Source organism: Atractosteus spatula, chromosome 13 (assembly GCF_055471065.1).
Source record: "Atractosteus spatula isolate fAtrSpa1 chromosome 13, fAtrSpa1.hap1, whole genome shotgun sequence".
In the NCBI taxonomy this organism is placed as follows: Eukaryota; Metazoa; Chordata; class Actinopteri; order Semionotiformes; family Lepisosteidae; genus Atractosteus; species Atractosteus spatula.
Genome location: NC_142718.1, coordinates 6,962,168 through 6,990,167, shown reverse-complemented (window position 1 = coordinate 6,990,167; position 28,000 = coordinate 6,962,168).

Genomic DNA, 28,000 nt, shown 5'->3' with positions numbered 1-28,000 from the left:
AAATGAAATTGTACCACAGTTGGAACATTTTGCTTGGTGTGGGAAAGCTGCTAAGTCTTTTCAGACTAATATTTTAATGCCCTGAGTTATATTTTCTGCTTAAATGAGTGTTAGGTTGCATTGAAGAAAATCTGAACCCTAACCCTAACTGCTCAAACCCGTAGCTAGGTTTAGGGTTAGTATTATTAGAAAACATAGAGGATGTTTTATGGCATGGTTGTGTTTTAGGACAGAAGGGAAATTCAGGAAAAGTTATAGCTTAATGTTCTCTGCACTTTTTTTTTCTTGCATATATGTCTTTATATACTGCTTTGCCCTAAATGGGGATGTTGTCCAAATCCCCGAAAAGCACACGATTGAAAGAAAGTGGTTAAATGTCTCAATCTGTTGCATTCCGCATTAACTGCACTGGCATTTTAACAGGTGTAGCTAAAATTTCTTAGGTTTTCCTGACTCTTAACCTATTTAACACTGATACCATGCTCATGGAGAGTACCATTCGACGCAAAATTTCCAATAACAAAATTCTTCTCAAAAAATGAAATTGTACCACAGTTGGCACATTTTGCTTGGTGTGGCAAGGCTCCTAAGTCTTTTCAGACTAATATTTTGATGCCCTGAGTTATATTTTCTGCTTAAATGAGTGTTAGGTTGCATTGAAGAAAATCTAAACCCTAACCCTAACTGCCCAAACCTGTAGCTAGAGTTAGGGTTAGTATTATTAGAAAACATGGAGGATGTTTGATGGCATGGCTGTGTTTTAGGACAGAAGGGAATTTCAGGAAAAGTGATACTTTAATGTTCTCTGCACTTTTTTTTTCTTGCATATATTTCTCCATATACTGCATTGCCGTGAATGGGGATGTTGTCCAAATCCCCGAAAAGCACAAGATTGAAAGAAAGTGGTTAAATGTCTCAATCTGTTGCATTCCGCATTAACTGCACTGGCATTCTAACAGGTGAAGCTAAAATTTCTTAGGTTTTCCTGACTCTTAACCTATTTAACACTGATACAGTGCTCATGGAGATAACCATTCGACGCAAAATTTCCAATAATAGATTTCTTGTCAAAAAATGATATTGTATCACAGTTGGTACATTTTGCTTGGTGTGGCAAGGCTCCTAAGTCTTTTCAGACTAATATTTTGATGCCCTGAGTTATATTTTCTGCTTAAATGAGTGTTAGGTTGCATTGAAGAAAATCTGAACCTTAACCCTAAGTGCCCAAACCTGTAGCTAGGGTTAGGGTTAGTATTATTAGAAAACATAGAGGATGTTTGATTGCATGGCTGTGTTTTAGGACAGAAGGGAATTTCAGGAAAAGTGATAGTTTAATGTTCCCTGCACTTTTTTTTTCTTGCATATATTTCTCTATATATTGGTTTGCCCTAAGTGGGGATGTTGTCCAAATCCCCGAAAAGCAAAAGATTGAAAGAAAGTGGTTAAATGTCTCAATCTGTTGCATTTCCCATTGAATGCACGGGCATTTTAACAGGTGTAGCTAAAATTTCTTAGGTTTTCCTGACTCTTAACCTATTTAACACTGATACCATGCTCATGGAGAGTACCATTCGACGCAAAATTTCCAATAACAGAATTCTCGTCAAAAAATGAAATTGTACCACAGTTGGCTCATTTTGCTTGGTGTGGCATGGCTCCTAAGTGTTTTCAGATTAATATTTTGATGCCCTGAGTTATATTTTCTGCTTAAATGAGTGTTAGGTTGCATTGATGAAAATCTGAACCCTAACCCTAACTGCTCAAACCCGTAGCTAGGGTTAGGGTTAGTATTATTAGAAAACATAGAGGATGTTTTATGGCATGGTTGTGTTTTAGGACAGAAGGGAAATTCAGGAAAAGTTATAGTTTAATGTTCTCTGCACTTTTTTTTTCTTGCATATATGTCTCTATATACTGCTTTGCCCTAAATGGGGATGTTGTCCAAATCCCCGAAAAGCACACGATTGAAAGAAAGTGGTTAAATGTCTCAATCTGTTGCATTCCGCATTGAATGCACTGTCATTTTAACAGGTGTAGCTAAAATTTCTTAGGTTTTCCTGACTTTAAACCTATTTAACACTGATACCATGCTCATGGAGAGTACCATTCGACGCAAAATTTCCAATAACAGAATTCTCGTCAAAAAATGAAATTGTACCACAGTTGGCACATTTTGCTTGGTGTGGCAAGGCTCCTAAGTCTTTTCAGACTAATATTTTGATGCCCTGAGTTATATTTTCTGCTTAAATGAGTGTTAGGTTGCATTGAAGAAAATCTGAACCTTAACCCTAACTGCCCAAACCTGTAGCTAGGGTTAGGGTTAGTGTTATTAGAAAACATAGAGGATGTTTGATTGCATGGCTGTGTTTTAGGACAGAAGGGAATTTCAGGAAAAGTGATAGTTTAATGTTCCCTGCACTTTTTTTTTCTTGCGTATATTTCTCTATATATTGGTTTGCCCTAAGTGGGGATGTTGTCCAAATCCCCGAAAAGCAAAAGATTGAAAGAAAGTGGTTAAATGTCTCAATCTGTTGCATTTCCCATTGAATGCACGGGCATTTTAACAGGTGTAGCTAAAATTTCTTAGGTTTTCCTGACTCTTAACCTATTTAACACTGATACCATGCTCATGGAGAGTACCATTCGACGCAAAATTTCCAATAACAGAATTCTCGTCAAAAAATGAAATTGTACCACAGTTGGCACATTTTGCTTGGTGTGGCAAGGCTCCTAAGTCTTTTCAGACTAATATTTTGATGCCCTGAGTTATATTTTCTGCTTAAATGAGTGTTAGGTTGCATTGAAGAAAATCTGAACCCTAACCCTAACTGCCCAAACCTGTAGCTAGGGTTAGGGTTAGTATTATTAGAAAACATGGAGGATGTTTGATTGCATGGCTGTGTTTTAGGACAGAAGGGAATTTCAGGAAAAGCGATAGTTTAATGTTCCCTGCACTTTTTTTTTCTTGCATATATTTCTCTATATATTGCTTTGCCCTAAGTGGGGATGTTGTCCAAATCCCCGAAAAGCAAAAGATTGAAAGAAAGTGGTTAAATGTCTCAATCTGTTGCATTTCCCATTGAATGCACGGGCATTTTAACAGGTGTAGCTAAAATTTCTTAGGTTTTCCTGACTCTTAACCTATTTAACACTGAAACCATTTTCATGGAGAGTACCATTCGACGCAAAATTTCCAATAACAGAATTCTCGTCAAAAAATGAAATTGTACCACAGTTGGTACATTTTGCTTGGTGTGGCAAGGCTGCTAAGTCTTTTCGGACTAATATTTTGATGCCCTGAATTATATTTTCTGCTTAAATGAGTGTTAGGTTGTATTGAAGAAAATCTGAACCCTAACCCTAACTGCCCAAACCTGTAGCTAGGGTTAGGGTTGGTATTATTAGAAAACATGGAGGATGTTTGATGGCATGGCTGTGTTTTAGGACAGAAGGGAATTTCAGGAAAAGTGATTGTTTAATGTTCCCTGCACTTTTTTTTTCTTGCATATATTTCTCTATATATTGGTTTGCCCTAAGTGGGGATGTTGTCCAAATCCCCGAAAAGCAAAAGATTGAAAGAAAGTGGTTAAATGTCTCAATCTGTTGCATTTCCCATTGAATGCACGGGCATTTTAACAGGTGTAGCTAAAATTTCTTAGGTTTTCCTGACTCTTAACCTATTTAACACTGATACCATGCTCATGGAGAGTACCATTCGACGCAAAATTTCCAATAACAGAATTCTCGTCAAAAAATGAAATTGTACCACAGTTGGCTCATTTTGCTTGGTGTGGCATGGCTCCTAAGTCTTTTCAGACTAATATTTTGATGCCCTGAGTTATATTTTCTGCTTAAATGAGTGTTAGGTTGCATTGATGAAAATCTGAACCCTAACCCTAACTGCTCAAACCCGTAGCTAGGGTTAGGGTTAGTATTATTAGAAAACATAGAGGATGTTTTATGGCATAGCTGTGTTTTAGGACAGAAGGGAATTTCAGGAAAAGTGATAGTTTAATGTTCTCTGCACTTTTTTTTTCTTGCATATACAGTATGTCTCTATATACTGCTTTGCCCTAAATGGGGATGTTGTCCAAATCCCCGAAAAGCACACGATTGAAAGAAAGTGGTTAAATGTCTCAATCTGTTGCATTTCGCATTGAATGCACGGGCATTTTAACAGGTGTAGCAAAAATTTCTTAGGTTTTCCTGACTCAACCTATTTAACACTGAAACCATTTTCATGGAGAGTACCATTCGACGCAAAATTTCCAATAACAGAATTCTCGTCAAAAAATGAAATTGTACCACAGTTGGTACATTTTGCTTGGTGTGTCAAGGCTCCTAAGTCTTTTCAGACTAATATTTTGATGCCCTGAGTTATATTTTTTGCTTTAATGAGTGTTAGGTTGCATTGAAGAAAATCTGAACCTTAACCCTAAGTGCCCAAACCTGTAGCTAGGGTTAGGGTTAGTATTATTAGAAAACATAGAGGATGTTTGATGGCATGGGTGTGTTTTAGGACAGAAGGGAATTTCAGGAAAAGTGATAGTAAAATGTTCTCTGCACTTTTTTTTTCTTGCCTATATTTCTCTAAATAGTGCTTTGCCCTAAGTGGGGATGTTGTCCAAATCCCCGAAAAGCACAAGATTGAAAGAAAGTGGTTAAATGTCTCAATCTGTTGCATTCCGCATTGAATGCACGGGCATTTTAACAGGTGTAGCTAAAATTTCTTAGGTTTTCCTGACTCTTAACCTATTTAACACTGATACCATGCTCATGGAGAGTACCATTCGACGCAAAATTTCCAATAACAAAATTCTTCTCAAAAAATGAAATTGTACCACAGTTGGCACATTTTGCTTGGTGTGGCAAGGCTCCTAAGTCTTTTCAGACTAATATTTTGATGCCCTGAGTTATATTTTCTGCTTAAATGAGTGTTAGGTTGCATTGAAGAAAATCTGAACCCTAACCCTAACTGCCCAAACCTGTAGCTAGGGTTAGGGTTAGTATTATTAGAAAACATGGAGGATGTTTGATTGCATGGCTGTGTTTTAGGACAGAAGGGAATTTCAGGAAAAGCGATAGTTTAATGTTCCCTGCACTTTTTTTTTCTTGCATATATTTCTCTATATATTGCTTTGCCCTAAGTGGGGATGTTGTCCAAATCCCCGAAAAGCAAAAGATTGAAAGAAAGTGGTTAAATGTCTCAATCTGTTGCATTTCCCATTGAATGCACTGGCATTCTAATAGGTGAAGCTAAAATTTCTTAGGTTTTCCTGACTCTTAACCTATTTAACACTGAAACCATTTTCATGGAGAGAACCATTCGACGCAACATTTCCAATAATAGATTTCTTGTCAAAAAATGAAATTGTACCACAGTTGGTACATTTTGCTTGGTGTGGCAAGGCTGCTAAGCCTTTTCAGACTAATATTTTAATGCCCTGAGTTATATTTTCTGCTTAAATGAGTGTTAGGTTGCATTGAAGAAAATCTGAACCCTAACCCTAACTGCTCAAACCCGTAGCTAGGGTTAGGGTTAGTATTATTAGAAAACATAGAGGATGTTTTATGGCATGGTTGTGTTTTAGGACAGAAGGGAAATTCAGGAAAAGTTATAGTTTAATGTTCTCTGCACTTTTTTTTTCTTGCATATATGTCTCTATATACTGCTTTGCCCTAAATGGGGATGTTGTCCAAATCCCCGAAAAGCACACGATTGAAAGAAAGTGGTTAAATGTCTCAATCTGTTGCATTCCGCATTGAATGCACTGGCATTTTAACAGGTGTAGCTAAAATTTCTTAGGTTTTCCTGACTTTAAACCTATTTAACACTGATACCATGCTCATGGAGAGTACCATTCGACGCAAAATGTCCAATAACAGAATTCTCGTCAAAAAATGAAATTGTACCACAGTTGGCACATTTTGCTTGGTGTGGCAAGGCTCCTAAGTCTTTTCAGACTAATATTTTGATGCCCTGAGTTATATTTTCTGCTTAAATGAGTGTTAGGTTGCATTGAAGAAAATCTGAACCTTAACCCTAAGTGCCCAAACCTGTAGCTAGGGTTAGGGTTAGTATTATTAGAAAACATGGAGGATATTTGATTGCATGGCTGTGTTTTAGGACAGAAGGGAATTTCAGGAAAAGTGATAGTTTAATGTTCTCTGCACTTTTTTTTCCTTGCATATATGTCTCTATATACTGCTTTGCCCTAAATGGGGATGTTGTCCAAATCCCCGAAAAGCACAAGATTGAAAGAAAGTGGTTAAATGTCTCAATCTGTTGCATTCCGCATTAACTGCACTGGCATTTTAACAGGTGTAGCTAAAATTTCTTAGGTTTTCCTGACTCTTAACCTATTTAACACTGATACCATGCTCATGGAGAGAACCATTCGACGCAAAATTTCCAATAATAGAATTCGTGTCCAAAAATGAAATTTTACCACAGTTGGTACATTTTGCTTGGTGTGGCAAAGCTGCTAAGTCTTTTCAGACTAATATTTTAATGCCCTGAGTTATATTTTCTGCTTAAATGAGTGTTAGGTTGCATTGAAGAAAATCTGAACCCTAACCCTAACTGCCCAAACCTGTAGCTAGGGTTATGGTTAGTATTATTAGAAAACATGGAGGATGTTTGATGGCATGGCTGTGTTTTAGGACAGAAGGGAATTTCAGGAAAAGTGATAGTTTAATGTTCTCTGCACTTTTTTTTTCTTGCATATATTTCTCTATATACTGCATTGCCGTGAATGGGGATGTTGTCCAAATCCCCGAAAAGCACAAGATTGAAAGAAAGTGGTTAAATGTCTCAATCTGTTGCATTCCGCATTAACTGCACTGGCATTCTAACAGGTGAAGTTAAAATTTCTTAGGTTTTCCTGACTCTTAACCTATTTAACACTGATACAGTGCTCATGGAGAGAACCATTCGACGCAAAATTTCCAATAATAGATTTCTTGTCAAAAAATGAAATTGTACCACAGTTGGTACATTTTGCTTGGTGTGGCAAGGCTGCTAAGCCTTTTCAGACTAATATTTTGATGCCCTGAGTTATATTTTCTGCTTAAATGAGTGTTAGGTTGTATTGAAGAAAATCTGAACCCTAACCCTAACTGCCCAAACCTGTAGCTAGGGTTAGGGTTAGTATTATTAGAAAACATGGGGGATGTTTGATGGCATGGCTGTGTTTTAGGACAGAAGGGAATTTCAGGAAAAGTGATAGTTTAATGTTCTCTGCACTTTTTTTTTCTTGCATATATTTCTCTATATACTGCATTGCCGTGAATGGGGATGTTGTCCAAATCCCCGAAAAGCACAAGATTGAAAGAAAGTGGTTAAATGTCCCAATCTGTTGCATTCCGCATTAACTGCACTGGCATTCTAATAGGTGAAGCTAAAATTTCTGAGGTTTTCCTGACTCTTAACCTATTTAACACTGATACCATGCTCATGGAGAGAACCATTCGACGCAAAATTTCCAATAATAGAATTCGTGTCCAAAAATGAAATTTTACCACAGTTGGTACATTTTGCTTGGTGTGGCAAAGCTGCTAAGTCTTTTCAGACTAATATTTAAATGCCCTGAGTTATATTTTCTGCTTAAATGAGTGTTAGGTTGCATTGAAGAAAATCTGAACCCTAATCCTAACTGCTCAAACCCGTAGCTAGGTTTAGGGTTAGTATTATTAGAAAACATAGCGGATGTTTTATGACATGGTTGTGTTTTAGGACAGAAGGGAATTTCAGGAAAAGTTATATCTTAATGTTCTCTGCACTTTTTTTTTCTTGCATATATGTCTCTATATACTGCTTTACCCTAAATGGGGATGTTGTCCAAATCCCCGAAAAGCACACGACTGAAAGAAAGTGGTTAAATGTCTCAATTTGTTGCATTCCGCATTGAATGCACGGGCATTTTAACAGGTGTAGCAAAAATTTCTTAGGTTTTCCTGACTCTTAACCTATTTAACACTGATACCATGCTCATGGAGAGTACCATTCGACGCAAAATTTCCAATAACAGAATTCTCGTCAAAAAATGAAATTGTACCACAGTTGGCTCATTTTGCTTGGTGTGGCAAGGCTCCTAAGTCTTTTCAGACTAATATTTTGATGCCCTGAGTTATATTTTCTGCTTAAATGAGTGTTAGGTTGCATTGAAGAAAATCTGAACCCTAACCCTAACTGCCCAAACCCGTAGCTAGGGTTAGGGTTAGTATTATTAGAAAACATAGAGGATATTTGATTGCATGGCTGTGTTTTAGGACAGAAGGGAATTTCAGGAAAAGGTATAGTTTAATGTTCTCTGCACTTTTTTTTCCTTGCATATATGTCTCTATATACTGCTTTGCCCTAAATGGGGATGTTGTCCAAATCCCCGAAAAGCACAAGATTGAAAGAAAGTGGTTAAATGTCTCAATCTGTTGCATTCCGCATTAACTGCACTGGCATTTTAACAGGTGTAGCTAAAATTTCTTAGGTTTTCCTGACTCTTAACCTATTTAACACTGATACCATGCTCATGGAGAGAACCATTCGACGCAAAATTTCCAATAACAAAATTCTTCTCAAAAAATGAAATGGTACCACAGTTGGCTCATTTTGCTTGGTGTGGCATGGCTCCTAAGTCTTTTCAGACTAATATTTTGATGCCCTGAGTTATATTTTCTGCTTAAATGAGTGTTAGGTTGCATTGATGAAAATCTGAACCCTAACCCTAACTGCTCAAACCCGTAGCTAGGGTTAGGGTTAGTATTATTAGAAAACATAGAGGATGTTTTATGGCATAGCTGTGTTTTAGGACAGAAGGGAATTTCAGGAAAAGTGATAGTTTAATGTTCTCTGCACTTTTTTTTTCTTGCATATATGTCTCTATATACTGCTTTGCCCTAAATGGGGATGTTGTCCAAATCCCCGAAAAGCACAAGATTGAAAGAAAGTGGTTAAATGTCTCAATCTGTTGCATTCCGCATTGAATGCACGGGCATTTTAACAGGTGTAGCTAAAATTTCTTAGGTTTTCCTGACTCTTAACCTATTTAACACTGATACCATGCTCATGGAGAGTACCATTCGACGCAAAATTTCCAATAACAAAATTCTTCTCAAAAAATGAAATTGTACCACAGTTGGCACATTTTGCTTGGTGTGGCAAGGCTCCTAAGTCTTTTCAGACTAATATTTTGATGCCCTGAGTTATATTTTCTGCTTAAATGAGTGTTAGGTTGCATTGAAGAAAATCTGAACCCTAACCCTAACTGCCCAAACCTGTAGCTAGGGTTAGGGTTAGTATTATTAGAAAACATGGAGGATGTTTGATTGCATGGCTGTGTTTTAGGACAGAAGGGAATTTCAGGAAAAGCGATAGTTTAATGTTCCCTGCACTTTTTTTTTCTTGCATATATTTCTCTATATATTGCTTTGCCCTAAGTGGGGATGTTGTCCAAATCCCCGAAAAGCAAAAGATTGAAAGAAAGTGGTTAAATGTCTCAATCTGTTGCATTTCCCATTGAATGCACGGGCATTTTAACAGGTGTAGCTAAAATTTCTTAGGTTTTCCTGACTCTTAACCTATTTAACACTGAAACCATTTTCATGGAGAGTACCATTCGACGCAAAATTTCCAATAACAGAATTCTCGTCAAAAAATGAAATTGTACCACAGTTGGTACATTTTGCTTGGTGTGGCAAGGCTGCTAAGTCTTTTCGGACTAATATTTTGATGCCCTGAGTTATATTTTCTGCTTAAATGAGTGTTAGGTTGTATTGAAGAAAATCTGAACCCTAACCCTAACTGCCCAAACCTGTAGCTAGGGTTAGGGTTGGTATTATTAGAAAACATGGAGGATGTTTGATGGCATGGCTGTGTTTTAGGACAGAAGGGAATTTCAGGAAAAGTGATAGTTTAATGTTCTCTGCACTTTTTTTTTCTTGCATATCTTTCTCTATATACTGCATTGCCCTAAATGGGGATGTTGTCCAAATCCCCGAAAAGCACAGGATGGAAAGAAAGTGGTTAAATGTCTCAATCTGTTGCATTCCGCACTCAATGCACGGGCATTTTAACAGGTGTAGCTAAAATTTCTTAGGTTTTCCTGACTCTTAACCTATTTAACACTGATACCATTGTCATGGAGAGTACCATTCGACGCAACATTTCCAATAACAGAATTCTCGTCAAAAAATGAAATTGTACCACAGTTGTTACATTTTACTTGGTGTGGCAAGGCTGCTAAGTCTTTTCAGACTAATATTTCGATGCCCTGAGTTATTTTTTCTCCTTAAATGAGTGTTAGGTTGCATTGAAGAAAATCTGAACCCTAAACCTAACTGCCCAAACCCGTAGCTAGGGTTAGGGTTAGTATTATTAGAAAACATAGTGGATGTTTGATGGCATAGCTGTGTTTTAGGACAGAAGGGAATTTCAGGAAAAGTGATAGTTTAATGTTCTCTGCAATTTTTTTTTCTTGCATATGTCTCTATATACTGCATTGCCGTGAATGGGGATGTTGTCCAAATCCCCGAAAAGCACAAGACTGAAAGAAAGTGGTTAAATGTCTCAATCTGTTGTAATCCGCATTGAATGCACTGGCATTTTAACAGGTGTCGCTAAAATTTCTTAGGTTTTCCTGACTCTTAACCTATTTAACACTGATACAGTGCTCATGGAGATAACCATTCGACGCAAAATTTCCAATAATAGATTTCTTGTCAAAAAATGATATTGTACCACAGTTGGTACATTTTGCTTGGTGTGGCAAGGCTCCTAAGTCTTTTCAGACTAATATTTTGATGCCCTGAGTTATATTTTCTGCTTAAATGAGTGTTAGGTTGCATTGAAGAAAATCTGAACCTTAACCCTAACTGCCCAAACCTGTAGCTAGGGTTAGGGTTAGTGTTATTAGAAAACATAGAGGATGTTTGATTGCATGGCTGTGTTTTAGGACAGAAGGGAATTTCAGGAAAAGTGATAGTTTAATGTTCCCTGCACTTTTTTTTTCTTGCATATATTTCTCTATATATTGGTTTGCCCTAAGTGGAGATGTTGTCCAAATCCCCGAAAAGCAAAAGATTGAAAGAAAGTGGTTAAATGTCTCAATCTGTTGCATTTCCCATTGAATGCACGGGCATTTTAACAGGTGTAGCTAAAATTTCTTAGGTTTTCCTGACTCTTAACCTATTTAACACTGATACCATGCTCATGGAGAGTACCATTCGACGCAAAATTTCCAATAACAGAATTCTCGTCAAAAAATGAAATTGTACCACAGTTGGCTCATTTTGCTTGGTGTGGCATGGCTCCTAAGTGTTTTCAGACTAATATTTTGATGCCCTGAGTTATATTTTCTGCTTAAATGAGTGTTAGGTTGCATTGATGAAAATCTGAACCCTAACCCTAACTGCTCAAACCCGTAGCTAGGGTTAGGGTTAGTATTATTAGAAAACATGGGGGATGTTTGATGGCATGGCTGTGTTTTAGGACAGAAGGGAATTTCAGGAAAAGTGATAGTTTAATGTTCTCTGCACTTTTTTTTTCTTGCATATATGTCTCTATATACTGCATTGCCCTAAATGGGGATGTTGTCCAAATCCCCGAAAAGCACAGGATGGAAAGAAAGTGGTTAAATGTCTCAATCTGTTGCATTCCGCACTGAATGCACGGGCATTTTAACAGGTGTAGCTAAAATTTCTTAGGTTTTCCTGACTCTTAACCTATTTAACAGTGATACCATTGTCATGGAGAGTACCATTCGACGCAACATTTCCAATAACAGAATTCTCGTCAAAAAATGAAATTGTACCACAGTTGTTACATTTTACTTGGTGTGGCAAGGCTGCTAAGTCTTTTCAAACTAATATTTCGATGCCCTGAGTTATTTTTTCTCCTTAAATGAGTGTTAGGTTGCATTGAAGAAAATCTGAACCCTAAACCTAACTGCCCAAACCCGTAGCTAGGGTTAGGGTTAGTATTATTAGAAAACATAGTGGATGTTTGATGGCATAGCTGTGTTTTAGGACAGAAGGGAATTTCAGGAAAAGTGATAGTTTAATGTTCTCTGCAATTTTTTTTTCTTGCATATATGTCTCTATATACTGCATTGCCGTGAATGGGGATGTTGTCCAAATCCCCGAAAAGCACAAGACTGAAAGAAAGTGGTTAAATGTCTCAATCTGTTGTAATCCGCATTGAATGCACTGGCATTTTAACAGGTGTCGCTAAAATTTCTTAGGTTTTCCTGACTCTTAACCTATTTAACACTGATACAGTGCTCATGGAGATAACCATTCGACGCAAAATTTCCAATAACAGAATTCTCGTCAAAAAATGAAATTGTACCACAGTTGGCTCATTTTGCTTGGTGTGGCATGGCTCCTAAGTGTTTTCAGACTAATATTTTGATGCCCTGAGTTATATTTTCTGCTTAAATGAGTGTTAGGTTGCATTGATGAAAATCTGAACCCTAACCCTAACTGCTCAAACCCGTAGCTAGGGTTAGGGTTAGTATTATTAGAAAACATAGAGGATGTTTTATGGCATGGTTGTGTTTTAGGACAGAAGGGAAATTCAGGAAAAGTTATAGTTTAATGTTCTCTGCACTTTTTTTTTCTTGCATATATGTCTCTATATACTGCTTTGCCCTAAATGGGGATGTTGTCCAAATCCCCGAAAAGCACACGATTGAAAGAAAGTGGTTAAATGTCTCAATCTGTTGCATTCCGCATTGAATGCACTGTCATTTTAACAGGTGTAGCTAAAATTTCTTAGGTTTTCCTGACTTTAAACCTATTTAACACTGATACCATGCTCATGGAGAGTACCATTCGACGCAAAATTTCCAATAATAGAATTCGTGTCCAAAAATGAAATTTTACCACAGTTGGTACATTTTGCTTGGTGTGGCAAAGCTGCTAAGTCTTTTCAGACTAATATTTTAATGCCCTGAGTTATATTTTCTGCTTAAATGAGTGTTAGGTTGCATTGAAGAAAATCTGAACCCTAATCCTAACTGCTCAAACCCGTAGCTAGGTTTAGGGTTAGTATTATTAGAAAACATAGAGGATGTTTTATGACATGGTTGTGTTTTAGGACAGAAGGGAATTTCAGGAAAAGTTATATCTTAATGTTCTCTGCACTTTTTTTTTCTTGCATATATGTCTCTATATACTGCTTTGCCCTAAATGGGGATGTTGTCCAAATCCCCGAAAAGCACACGATTGAAAGAAAGTGGTTAAATGTCTCAATCTGTTGCATTCCGCATTGAATGCACTGGCATTTTAACAGGTGTAGCTAAAATTTCTTAGGTTTTCCTGACTTTAAACCTATTTAACACTGATACCATGCTCATGGAGAGTACCATTCGACGCAAAATGTCCAATAACAGAATTCTCGTCAAAAAATGAAATTGTACCACAGTTGGCACATTTTGCTTGGTGTGGCAAGGCTCCTAAGTCTTTTCAGACTAATATGTTGATGCCCTGAGTTATATTTTCTGCTTAAATGAGTGTTCGGTTGCATTGAAGAAAATCTGAACCTTAACCCTAACTGCCCAAACCTGTAGCTAGGGTTAGGGTTAGTGTTATTAGAAAACATAGAGGATGTTTGATTGCATGGCTGTTTTAGGACAGAAGGGAATTTCAGGAAAAGTGATAGTTTAATGTTCCCTGCACTTTTTTTTTCTTGCATATATTTCTCTATATATTGGTTTGCCCTAAGTGGGGATGTTGTCCAAATCCCCGATAAGCAAAAGATTGAAAGAAAGTGGTTAAATGTCTCAATCTGTTGCATTTCCCATTGAATGCACGGGCATTTTAACAGGTGTAGCTAAAATTTCTTAGGTTTTCCTGACTCTTAACCTATTTAACACTGATACAGTGCTCATGGAGAGAACCATTCGACGCAAAATTTCCAATAATAGATTTCTTGTCAAAAAATGAAATTGTACCACAGTTGGTACATTTTGCTTGGTGTGGCAAGGCTCCTAAGTCTTTTCAGACTAATATTTTGATGCCCTGAGTTATATTTTCTGCTTAAATGAGTGTTAGGTTGCATTGAAGAAAATCTGAACCCTAACCCTAACTGCCCAAACCTGTAGCTAGGGTTAGGGTTAGTATTATTAGAAAACATGGAGGATGTTTGATGGCATGGCTGTGTTTTAGGACAGAAGGGAATTTCAGGAAAAGTGATAGTTTAATGTTCTCTGCACTTTTTTTTTCTTGCATATATTTCTCTATATACTGCATTGCCGTGAATGGGGATGTTGTCCAAATCCCCGAAAAGCACAAGATTGAAAGAAAGTGGTTAAATGTCTCAATCTGTTGCATTCCGCATTAACTGCACTGGCATTCTAATAGGTGAAGCTAAAATTTCTGAGGTTTTCCTGACTCTTAACCTATTTAACACTGATACCATGCTCATGGAGAGAACCATTCGACGCAAAATTTCCAATAATAGAATTCGTGTCCAAAAATGAAATTTTACCACAGTTGGTACATTTTGCTTGGTGTGGCAAAGCTGCTAAGTCTTTTCAGACTAATATTTTAATGCCCTGAGTTATATTTTCTGCTTAAATGAGTGTTAGGTTGCATTGAAGAAAATCTGAACCCTAATCCTAACTGCTCAAACCCGTAGCTAGGTTTAGGGTTAGTATTATTAGAAAACATAGAGGATGTTTTATGACATGGTTGTGTTTTAGGACAGAAGGGAATTTCAGGAAAAGTTATATCTTAATGTTCTCTGCACTTTTTTTTTCTTGCATATATGTCTCTATATACTGCTTTGCCCTAAATGGGGATGTTGTCCAAATCCCCGAAAAGCACACGATTGAAAGAAAGTGGTTAAATGTCTCAATCTGTTGCATTCCGCATTGAATGCACTGGCATTTTAACAGGTGTAGCTAAAATTTCTTAGGTTTTCCTGACTTTAAACCTATTTAACACTGATACCATGCTCATGGAGAGTACCATTCGACGCAAAATGTCCAATAACAGAATTCTCGTCAAAAAATGAAATTGTACCACAGTTGGCACATTTTGCTTGGTGTGGCAAGGCTCCTAAGTCTTTTCAGACTAATATGTTGATGCCCTGAGTTATATTTTCTGCTTAAATGAGTGTTCGGTTGCATTGAAGAAAATCTGAACCTTAACCCTAAGTGCCCAAACCTGTAGCTAGGGTTAGGGTTAGTATTATTAGAAAACATGGAGGATGTTTGATGGCATGGCTGTGTTTTAGGATAGAAGGGAATTTCAGGAAAAGTGATAGTTTAATGTTCTCTGCACTTTTTTTTTCTTGCATATATATCTAAATATACTGCATTGCCGTGAATGGGGATGTTGTCCAAATCCCCGAAAAGCACAAGATTGAAAGAAAGTGGTTAAATGTCTCAATCTGTTGCATTTCCCATTGAATGCACGGGCATTTTAACAGGTGTAGCTAAAATTTCTTAGGTTTTCCTGACTCTTAACCTATTTAACACTGATACAGTGCTCATGGAGAGAACCATTCGACGCAAAATTTCCAATAATAGATTTCTTGTCAAAAAATGAAATTGTACCACAGTTGGTACATTTTGCTTGGTGTGGCAAGGCTGCTAAGCCTTTTCAGACTAATATTTTAATGCCCTGAGTTATATTTTCTGCTTAAATGAGTGTTAGGTTGCATTGAAGAAAATCTGAACCCTAACCCTAACTGCTCAAACCCGTAGCTAGGTTTAGGGTTAGTATTATTAGAAAACATAGAGGATGTTTTATGACATGGTTGTGTTTTAGGACAGAAGGGAAATTCAGGAAAAGTTATAGCTTAATGTTCTCTGCACTTTTTTTTTCTTGCATATATGTCTCTATATACTGCTTTGCCCTAAATGGGGATGTTGTGCAAATCCCCGAAAAGCACACGATTGAAAGAAAGTGGTTAAATGTCTCAATTTGTTGCATTCCGCATTGAATGCACGGGCATTTTAACAGGTGTAGCAAAAATTTCTTAGGTTTTCCTGACTCTTAACCTATTTAACACTGATACCATGCTCATGGAGAGTACCATTCGACGCAAAATTTCCAATAACAGAATTCTCGTCAAAAAATGAAATTGTACCACAGTTGGCTCATTTTGCTTGGTGTGGCAAGGCTCCTAAGTCTTTTCAGACTAATATTTTGATGCCCTGAGTTATATTTTCTGCTTAAATGAGTGTTAGGTTGCATTGAAGAAAATCTGAACCTTAACCCTAACTGCCCAAACCTGTAGCTAGGGTTAGGGTTAGTATTATTAGAAAACATGGAGGATGTTTGATGGCATGGCTGTGTTTTAGGACAGAAGGGAATTTCAGGAAAAGTGATAGTTTAATGTTCTCTGCACTTTTTTTTTCTTGCATATATATCTAAATATACTGCATTGCCGTGAATGGGGATGTTGTCCAAATCCCCGAAAAGCACAAGATTGAAAGAAAGTGGTTAAATGTCTCAATTTGTTGCATTCCGCATTGAATGCACGGGCATTTTAACAGGTGAAGCTAAAATTTCTGAGGTTTTCCTTACTCTTAACCTATTTAACACTGATACCATGCTCATGGAGAGTACCATTCGACGCAAAATTTCCAATAACAGAATTCTCGTCAAAAAATGAAATTGTACCACAGTTGGCTCATTTTGCTTGGTGTGGCAAGGCTCCTAAGTCTTTTCAGACTAAGATTTTGATGCCCTGAGTTATATTTTCTGCTTAAATGAGTGTTAGGTTGCATTGAAGTAAATCTGAACCCTAACCCTAACTGCCCAAACCTGTAGCTAGGGTTAGGGTTAGTATTATTAGAAAACATAGAGGATGTTTTATGGCATGGTTGTGTTTTAGGACAGAAGGGAAATTCAGGAAAAGTTATAGTTTAATGTTTTCTGCACTTTTTTTTTCTTGCATATATGTCTCTATGTACTGCTTTGCCCTAAATGGGGATGTTGTCCAAATCCCCGAAAAGCACACGATTGAAAGAAAGTGGTTAAATGTCTCAATCTGTTGCATTCCGCATTGAATGCACTGGCATTTTAACAGGTGTAGCTAAAATTTCTTAGGTTTTCCTGACTCTTAACCTATTTAACACTGATACCATTTTCATGGAGAGTACCATTTGACGCAAAATTTCCAATAACAAAATTCTTCTCAAAAAATGAAATTGTACCACAGTTGGCACATTTTGCTTGGTGTGGCAAGGCTGCTAAGTCTTTTCAGACTAATATTTTGATGCCCTGAGTTATATTTTCTGCTTAAATGAGTGTTAGGTTGCATTGAAGAAAATCTGAACCCTAACCCTAAGTGCCCAAACCTGTAGCTAGGGTTAGGGTTAGTATTATTAGAAAACATGGAGGATGTTTGATGGCATGGCTGTGTTTTAGGACAGAAGGGAATTTCAGGAAAAGTGATAGTTTAATGTTCTCTGCACTTTTTTTTTCTTGCATATATTTCTCTATATACTGCATTGCCGTGAATGGGGATGTTGTCCAAATCCCCGAAAAGCACAAGATTGAAAGAAAGTGGTTAAATGTCTCAATCTGTTGCATTCCGCATTAACTGCACTGGCATTCTAACAGGTGAAGCTAAAATTTCTTAGGTTTTCCTGACTCTTAACCTATTTAACACTGATACAGTGCTCATGGAGAGAACCATTCGACGCAAAATTTCCAATAATAGATTTCTTGTCAAAAAATGAAATTGTACCACAGTTGGTACATTTTGCTTGGTGTGGTAAGGCTGCTAAGCCTTTTCAGACTAATATTTTAATGCCCTGAGTTATATTTTCTACTTAAATGAGTGTTAGGTTGCATTGAAGAAAATCTGAACCCTAACCCTAACTGCTCAAACCCGTAGCTAGGGTTAGGGTTAGTATTATTACAAAACATAGAGGATGTTTTATGGCATGGTTGTGTTTTAGGACAGAAGGGAAATTCAGGAAAAGTTATAGTTTAATGTTCTCTGCACTTTTTTTTTCTTGCATATATGTCTCTATATACTGCTTTGCCCTAAATGGGGATGTTGTCCAAATCCCCGAAAAGCACACGATTGAAAGAAAGTGGTTAAATGTCTCAATCTGTTGCATTCCGCATTGAATGCACTGGCATTTTAACAGGTGTAGCTAAAATTTCTTAGGTTTTCCTGACTTTAAACCTATTTAACACTGATACCATGCTCATGGAGAGTACCATTCGACGCAAAATTTCCAATAACAGAATTCTCGTCAAAAAATGAAATTGTACCACAGTTGGCACATTTTGCTTGGTGTGGCAAGGCTCCTAAGTCTTTTCAGACTAATATTTTGATGCCCTGAGTTATATTTTCTGCTTAAATGAGTGTTAGGTTGCATTGAAGAAAATCTGAACCTTAACCCTAACTGCCCAAACCTGTAGCTAGGGTTAGGGTTAGTGTTATTAGAAAACATAGAGGATGTTTGATTGCATGGCTGTTTTAGGACAGAAGGGAATTTCAGGAAAAGTGATAGTTTAATGTTCCCTGCACTTTTTTTTTCTTGCATATATTTCTCTATATATTGGTTTGCCCTAAGTGGGGATGTTGTCCAAATCCCCGATCAGCAAAAGATTGAAAGAAAGTGGTTAAATGTCTCAATCTGTTGCATTTCCCATTGAATGCATGGGCATTTTAACAGGTGTAGCTAAAATTTCTTAGGTTTTCCTGACTCTTAACCTATTTAACACTGATACCATGCTCATGGAGAGTACCATTCGACGCAAAATTTCCAATAACAGAATTCTCGTCAAAAAATGAAATTGTACCACAGTTGGCTCATTTTGCTTGGTTTGGCATGGCTCCTGAGTCTTTTCAGACTAATATTTTGATGCCCTGAGTTATATTTTCTGCTTAAATGAGTGTTAGGTTGCATTGATGAAAATCTGAACCCTAACCCTAACTGCTCAAACCCGTAGCTAGGGTTAGGGTTAGTATTATTAGAAAACATAGAGGATGTTTTATGGCATAGCTGTGTTTTAGGACAGAAGGGAATTTCAGGAAAAGTGATAGTTTAATGTTCTCTGCACTTTTTTTTTCTTGCATATATGTCTCTATATACTGCTTTGCCCTAAATTGGGATGTTGTCCAAATCCCCGAAAAGCACACGATTGAAAGAAAGTGGTTAAATGTCTCAATCTGTTGCATTTCCCATTGAATGCACGGGCATTTTAACAGGTGTAGCTAAAATTTCTTAGGTTTTCCTGACTCTTAACCTATTTAACACTGATACAGTGCTCATGGAGAGAACCATTCGACGCAAAATTTCCAATAATAGATTTCTTGTCAAAAAATGAAATTGTACCACAGTTGGTACATTTTGCTTGGTGTGGCAAGGCTGCTAAGCCTTTTCAGACTAATATTTTAATGCCCTGAGTTATATTTTCTGCTTAAATGAGTGTTAGGTTGCATTGAAGAAAATCTGAACCCTAACCCTAACTGCCCAAACCTGTAGCTAGGGTTAGGGTTAGTATTATTAGAAAACATAGAGGATGTTTTATGACATGGTTGTGTTTTAGGACAGAAGGGAAATTCAGGAAAAGTTATAGCTTAATGTTCTCTGCACTTTTTTTTTCTTGCATATATGTCTCTATATACTGCTTTGCCCTAAATGGGGATGTTGTGCAAATCCCCGAAAAGCACACGATTGAAAGAAAGTGGTTAAATGTCTCAATTTGTTGCATTCCGCATTGAATGCACGGGCATTTTAACAGGTGTAGCAAAAATTTCTTAGGTTTTCCTGACTCTTAACCTATTTAACACTGATACCATGCTCATGGAGAGTACCATTCGACGCAAAATTTCCAATAACAGAATTCTCGTCAAAAAATGAAATTGTACCACAGTTGGCTCATTTTGCTTGGTGTGGCAAGGCTCCTAAGTCTTTTCAGACTAATATTTTGATGCCCTGAGTTATATTTTCTGCTTAAATGAGTGTTAGGTTGCATTGAAGAAAATCTGAACCCTAACCCTAACTGCCCAAACCTGTAGCTAGGGTTAGGGTTAGTATTATTAGAAAACATGGAGGATGTTTGATGGCATGGCTGTGTTTTAGGACAGAAGGGAATTTCAGGAAAAGTGATAGTTTAATGTTCTCTGCACTTTTTTTTTCTTGCATATATTTCTCTATATACTGCATTGCCGTGAATGGGGATGTTGTCCAAATCCCCGAAAAGCACAAGATTGAAAGAAAGTGGTTAAATGTCTCAATCTGTTGCATTCCGCATTAACTGCACTGGCATTCTAATAGGTGAAGCTAAAATTTCTGAGGTTTTCCTGACTCTTAACCTATTTAACACTGATACCATGCTCATGGAGAGAACCATTCGACGCAAAATTTCCAATAATAGAATTCGTGTCCAAAAATGAAATTTTACCACAGTTGGTACATTTTGCTTGGTGTGGCAAAGCTGCTAAGTCTTTTCAGACTAATATTTTAATGCCATGAGTTATATTTTCTGCTTAAATGAGTGTTAGGTTGCATTGAAGAAAATCTGAACCCTAATCCTAACTGCTCAAACCCGTAGCTAGGTTTAGGGTTAGTATTATTAGAAAACATAGAGGATGTTTTATGACATGGTTGTGTTTTAGGACAGAAGGGAATTTCAGGAAAAGTTATATCTTAATGTTCTCTGCACTTTTTTTTTCTTGCATATATGTCTCTATATACTGCTTTGCCCTAAATGGGGATGTTGTCCAAATCCCCGAAAAGCACACGATTGAAAGAAAGTGGTTAAATGTCTCAATCTGTTGCATTCCGCATTGAATGCACTGGCATTTTAACATGTGTAGCTAAAATTTCTTAGGTTTTCCTGACTTTAAACCTATTTAACACTGATACCATGCTCATGGAGAGTACCATTCGACGCAAAATGTCCAATAACAGAATTCTCGTCAAAAAATGAAATTGTACCACAGTTGGCACATTTTGCTTGGTGTGGCAAGGCTCCTTAGTCTTTTCAGACTAATATGTTGATGCCCTGAGTTATATTTTCTGCTTAAATGAGTGTTAGGTTGCATTGAAGAAAATCTGAACCTTAACCCTAAGTGCCCAAACCTGTAGCTAGGGTTAGGGTTAGTATTATTAGAAAACATGGAGGATGTTTGATGGCATGGCTGTGTTTTAGGATAGAAGGGAATTTCAGGAAAAGTGATAGTTTAATGTTCTCTGCACTTTTTTTTTCTTGCATATATATCTAAATATACTGCATTGCCGTGAATGGGGATGTTGTCCAAATCCCCGAAAAGCACAAGATTGAAAGAAAGTGGTTAAATGTCTCAATCTGTTGCATTTCCCATTGAATGCACGGGCATTTTAACAGGTGTAGCTAAAATTTCTTAGGTTTTCCTGACTCTTAACCTATTTAACACTGATACCATGCTCATGGAGAGAACCATTCGACGCAAAATTTCCAATAACAGAATTCTCGTCAAAAAATGAAATTGTACCACAGTTGGCTCATTTTGCTTGGTGTGGCAAGGCTCCTAAATCTTTTCAGACTAATATTTTGATGCCCTGAGTTATATTTTCTGCTTAAATGAGTGTTAGGTTGCATTGAAGAAAATCTGAACCCTAACCCTAACTGCCCAAACCCGTACCTAGGGTTAGGGTTAGTATTATTAGAAAACATAGAGGATATTTGATTGCATGGCTGTGTTTTAGGACAGAAGGGAATTTCAGGAAAAGTGATAGTTTAATGTTCTCTGCACTTTTTTTTCCTTGCATATATGTCTCTATATACTGCTTTGCCCTAAATGGGGATGTTGTCCAAATCCCCGAAAAGCACAAGATTGAAAGAAAGTGGTTAAATGTCTCAATCTGTTGCATTCCGCATTAACTGCACTGGCATTTTAACAGGTGTAGCTAAAATTTCTTAGGTTTTCCTGACTCTTAACCTATTTAACACTGATACCATGCTCATGGAGAGTACCATTCGACGCAAAATTTCCAATAACAAAATTCTCGTCAAAAAATGAAATTGTACCACAGTTGGCTCATTTTGCTTGGTGTGGCAAGGCTCCTAAGTCTTTTCAGACTAATATTTTGATGCCCTGAGTTATATTTTCTGCTTAAATGAGTGTTAGGTTACATTGAAGAAAATCTGAACCCTAACCCTAACTGCCCAAAACTGTAGGTAGGGTTAGGGTTAGTATTATTAGAAAACATGGAGGATGTTTGATGGCATGGCTGTGTTTTAGGACAGAAGGGAATTTCAGGAAAAGTGATAGTTTAATGTTCTCTGCCCTTTTTTTTCTTGCATATATGTCTCTAGATACTCCTTTGCCCTAAATGGAGATGTTGTCCAAATCCCTGAAAAGCACACGATTGAAAGAAAGTGGTTAAATGTCTCAATCTGTTGCATTCCGCATTGAATGCACGGGCATTTTAACAGGTGTAGCAAAAATTTCTTAGGTTTTCCTGACTCTTAACCTATTTAACACTGATACCATGCTCATGGAGAGAACCATTCGACGCAAAATTTCCAATAATAGAATTCTTGTCAAAAAATGAAATTGTACCACAGTTGGTACATTTTGCTTGGTGTGGCAAGGCTGCTAAGCCTTTTCAGACTAATATTTTAATGCCCTGAGTTATATTTTCTGCTTAAATGAGTGTTAGGTTGCATTGAAGAAAATCTGAACCCTAACCCTAACTGCTCAACCCCGTAGCTAGGGTTAGGGTTAGTATTATTAGAAAACATAGAGGATGTTTTATAGCATGGTTGTGTTTTAGGACAGAAGGGAAATTCAGGAAAAGTTATAGTTTAATGTTCTCTGCACTTTTTTTTTCTTGCATATATGTCTCTATATACTGCTTTGCCCTAAATGGGGATGTTGTCCACATCCCCGAAAACACACGATTGAAAGAAAGTGGTTAAATGTCTCAATCTGTTGCATTCCGCATTGAATGCACTGGCATTTTAACAGGTGTAGCTAAAATTTCTTAGGTTTTTCTGACTTTAAACCTATTTAACACTGATACCATGCTCATGGAGAGTACCATTCGACGCAAAATTTCCAATAACAGAATTCTCGTCAAAAAATGAAATTGTACCACAGTTGGCACATTTTGCTTGGTGTGGCAAGGCTCCTAAGTCTTTTCAGACTAATATTTTGATGCCCTGAGTTATATTTTCTGCTTAAATGAGTGTTAGGTTGCATTGAAGAAAATCTGAACCTTAACCCTAACTGCCCAAACCTGTAGCTAGGGTTAGGGTTAGTATTATTAGAAAACATAGAGGATGTTTGATTGCATGGCTCTCTTTTAGGACAGAAGGGAATTTCAGGAAAAGTGATAGTTTAATGTTCCCTGCACTTTTTTTTTCTTGCATATATTTCTCTACAGTATATATTGGTTTGCCCTAAGTGGGGATGTTGTCCAAATCCCCGAAAAGCACAAGATTGAAAGAAAGTGGTTAAATGTCTCAATCTGTTGCATTTCCCATTGAATGCACGGGCATTTTAACAGGTGTAGCTAAAATTTCTTAGGTTTTCCTGACTCTTAACCTATTTAACACTGATACAGTGCTCATGGAGAGAACCATTCGACGCAAAATTTCCAATAATAGATTTCTTGTCAAAAAATGAAATTGTACCACAGTTGGTACATTTTGCTTGGTGTGGCAAGGCTCCTAAGTCTTTTCAGACTAATATTTTGATGCCCTGAGTTATATTTTCTGCTTAAATGAGTGTTAGGTTGCATTGAAGAAAATCTGAACCCTAACCCTAACTGCCCAAACCTGTAGCTAGGGTTAGGGTTAGTATTATTAGAAAACATGGAGGATGTTTGATGGCATGGCTGTGTTTTAGGACAGAAGGGAATTTCAGGAAAAGTGATAGTTTAATGTTCTCTGCACTTTTTTTTTCTTGCATATATTTCTCTATATACTGCATTGCCGTGAATGGGGATGTTGTCCAAATCCCCGAAAAGCACAAGATTGAAAGAAAGTGGTTAAATGTCTCAATCTGTTGCATTCCGCATTAACTGCACTGGCATTCTAATAGGTGAAGCTAAAATTTCTGAGGTTTTCCTGACTCTTAACCTATTTAACACTGATACCATGCTCATGGAGAGAACCATTCGACGCAAAATTTCCAATAATAGAATTCGTGTCCAAAAATGAAATTTTACCACAGTTGGTACATTTTGCTTGGTGTGGCAAAGCTGCTAAGTCTTTTCAGACTAATATTTTAATGCCCTGAGTTATATTTTCTGCTTAAATGAGTGTTAGGTTGCATTGAAGAAAATCTGAACCCTAATCCTAACTGCTCAAACCCGTAGCTAGGTTTAGGGTTAGTATTATTAGAAAACATAGAGGATGTTTTATGACATGGTTGTGTTTTAGGACAGAAGGGAATTTCAGGAAAAGTTATATCTTAATGTTCTCTGCACTTTTTTTTTCTTGCATATATGTCTCTATATACTGCTTTGCCCTAAATGGGGATGTTGTCCAAATCCCCGAAAAGCACACGATTGAAAGAAAGTGGTTAAATGTCTCAATCTGTTGCATTCCGCATTGAATGCACTGGCATTTTAACAGGTGTAGCTAAAATTTCTTAGGTTTTCCTGACTTTAAACCTATTTAACACTGATACCATGCTCATGGAGAGTACCATTCGACGCAAAATGTCCAATAACAGAATTCTCGTCAAAAAATGAAATTGTACCACAGTTGGCACATTTTGCTTGGTGTGGCAAGGCTCCTAAGTCTTTTCAGACTAATATGTTGATGCCCTGAGTTATATTTTCTGCTTAAATGAGTGTTCGGTTGCATTGAAGAAAATCTGAACCTTAACCCTAAGTGCCCAAACCTGTAGCTAGGGTTAGGGTTAGTATTATTAGAAAACATGGAGGATGTTTGATGGCATGGCTGTGTTTTAGGATAGAAGGGAATTTCAGGAAAAGTGATAGTTTAATGTTCTCTGCACTTTTTTTTTCTTGCATATATATCTAAATATACTGCATTGCCGTGAATGGGGATGTTGTCCAAATCCCCGAAAAGCACAAGATTGAAAGAAAGTGGTTAAATGTCTCAATCTGTTGCATTTCCCATTGAATGCACGGGCATTTTAACAGGTGTAGCTAAAATTTCTTAGGTTTTCCTGACTCTTAACCTATTTAACACTGATACAGTGCTCATGGAGAGAACCATTCGACGCAAAATTTCCAATAATAGATTTCTTGTCAAAAAATGAAATTGTACCACAGTTGGTACATTTTGCTTGGTGTGGCAAGGCTGCTAAGCCTTTTCAGACTAATATTTTAATGCCCTGAGTTATATTTTCTGCTTAAATGAGTGTTAGGTTGCATTGAAGAAAATCTGAACCCTAACCCTAACTGCTCAAACCCGTAGCTAGGTTTAGGGTTAGTATTATTAGAAAACATAGAGGATGTTTTATGACATGGTTGTGTTTTAGGACAGAAGGGAAATTCAGGAAAAGTTATAGCTTAATGTTCTCTGCACTTTTTTTTTCTTGCATATATGTCTCTATATACTGCTTTGCCCTAAATGGGGATGTTGTGCAAATCCCCGAAAAGCACACGATTGAAAGAAAGTGGTTAAATGTCTCAATTTGTTGCATTCCGCATTGAATGCACGGGCATTTTAACAGGTGTAGCAAAAATTTCTTAGGTTTTCCTGACTCTTAACCTATTTAACACTGATACCATGCTCATGGAGAGTACCATTCGACGCAAAATTTCCAATAACAGAATTCTCGTCAAAAAATGAAATTGTACCACAGTTGGCTCATTTTGCTTGGTGTGGCAAGGCTCCTAAGTCTTTTCAGACTAATATTTTGATGCCCTGAGTTATATTTTCTGCTTAAATGAGTGTTAGGTTGCATTGAAGAAAATCTGAACCTTAACCCTAACTGCCCAAACCTGTAGCTAGGGTTAGGGTTAGTATTATTAGAAAACATGGAGGATGTTTGATGGCATGGCTGTGTTTTAGGACAGAAGGGAATTTCAGGAAAAGTGATAGTTTAATGTTCTCTGCACTTTTTTTTTCTTGCATATATATCTAAATATACTGCATTGCCGTGAATGGGGATGTTGTCCAAATCCCCGAAAAGCACAAGATTGAAAGAAAGTGGTTAAATGTCTCAATTTGTTGCATTCCGCATTGAATGCACGGGCATTTTAACAGGTGAAGCTAAAATTTCTGAGGTTTTCCTTACTCTTAACCTATTTAACACTGATACCATGCTCATGGAGAGTACCATTCGACGCAAAATTTCCAATAACAGAATTCTCGTCAAAAAATGAAATTGTACCACAGTTGGCTCATTTTGCTTGGTGTGGCAAGGCTCCTAAGTCTTTTCAGACTAAGATTTTGATGCCCTGAGTTATATTTTCTGCTTAAATGAGTGTTAGGTTGCATTGAAGTAAATCTGAACCCTAACCCTAACTGCCCAAACCTGTAGCTAGGGTTAGGGTTAGTATTATTAGAAAACATAGAGGATGTTTTATGGCATGGTTGTGTTTTAGGACAGAAGGGAAATTCAGGAAAAGTTATAGTTTAATGTTTTCTGCACTTTTTTTTTCTTGCATATATGTCTCTATGTACTGCTTTGCCCTAAATGGGGATGTTGTCCAAATCCCCGAAAAGCACACGATTGAAAGAAAGTGGTTAAATGTCTCAATCTGTTGCATTCCGCATTGAATGCACTGGCATTTTAACAGGTGTAGCTAAAATTTCTTAGGTTTTCCTGACTCTTAACCTATTTAACACTGATACCATTTTCATGGAGAGTACCATTTGACGCAAAATTTCCAATAACAAAATTCTTCTCAAAAAATGAAATTGTACCACAGTTGGCACATTTTGCTTGGTGTGGCAAGGCTGCTAAGTCTTTTCAGACTAATATTTTGATGCCCTGAGTTATATTTTCTGCTTAAATGAGTGTTAGGTTGCATTGAAGAAAATCTGAACCCTAACCCTAAGTGCCCAAACCTGTAGCTAGGGTTAGGGTTAGTATTATTAGAAAACATGGAGGATGTTTGATGGCATGGCTGTGTTTTAGGACAGAAGGGAATTTCAGGAAAAGTGATAGTTTAATGTTCTCTGCACTTTTTTTTTCTTGCATATATTTCTCTATATACTGCATTGCCGTGAATGGGGATGTTGTCCAAATCCCCGAAAAGCACAAGATTGAAAGAAAGTGGTTAAATGTCTCAATCTGTTGCATTCCGCATTAACTGCACTGGCATTCTAACAGGTGAAGCTAAAATTTCTTAGGTTTTCCTGACTCTTAACCTATTTAACACTGATACAGTGCTCATGGAGAGAACCATTCGACGCAAAATTTCCAATAATAGATTTCTTGTCAAAAAATGAAATTGTACCACAGTTGGTACATTTTGCTTGGTGTGGTAAGGCTGCTAAGCCTTTTCAGACTAATATTTTAATGCCCTGAGTTATATTTTCTACTTAAATGAGTGTTAGGTTGCATTGAAGAAAATCTGAACCCTAACCCTAACTGCTCAAACCCGTAGCTAGGGTTAGGGTTAGTATTATTACAAAACATAGAGGATGTTTTATGGCATGGTTGTGTTTTAGGACAGAAGGGAAATTCAGGAAAAGTTATAGTTTAATGTTCTCTGCACTTTTTTTTTCTTGCATATATGTCTCTATATACTGCTTTGCCCTAAATGGGGATGTTGTCCAAATCCCCGAAAAGCACACGATTGAAAGAAAGTGGTTAAATGTCTCAATCTGTTGCATTCCGCATTGAATGCACTGGCATTTTAACAGGTGTAGCTAAAATTTCTTAGGTTTTCCTGACTTTAAACCTATTTAACACTGATACCATGCTCATGGAGAGTACCATTCGACGCAAAATTTCCAATAACAGAATTCTCGTCAAAAAATGAAATTGTACCACAGTTGGCACATTTTGCTTGGTGTGGCAAGGCTCCTAAGTCTTTTCAGACTAATATTTTGATGCCCTGAGTTATATTTTCTGCTTAAATGAGTGTTAGGTTGCATTGAAGAA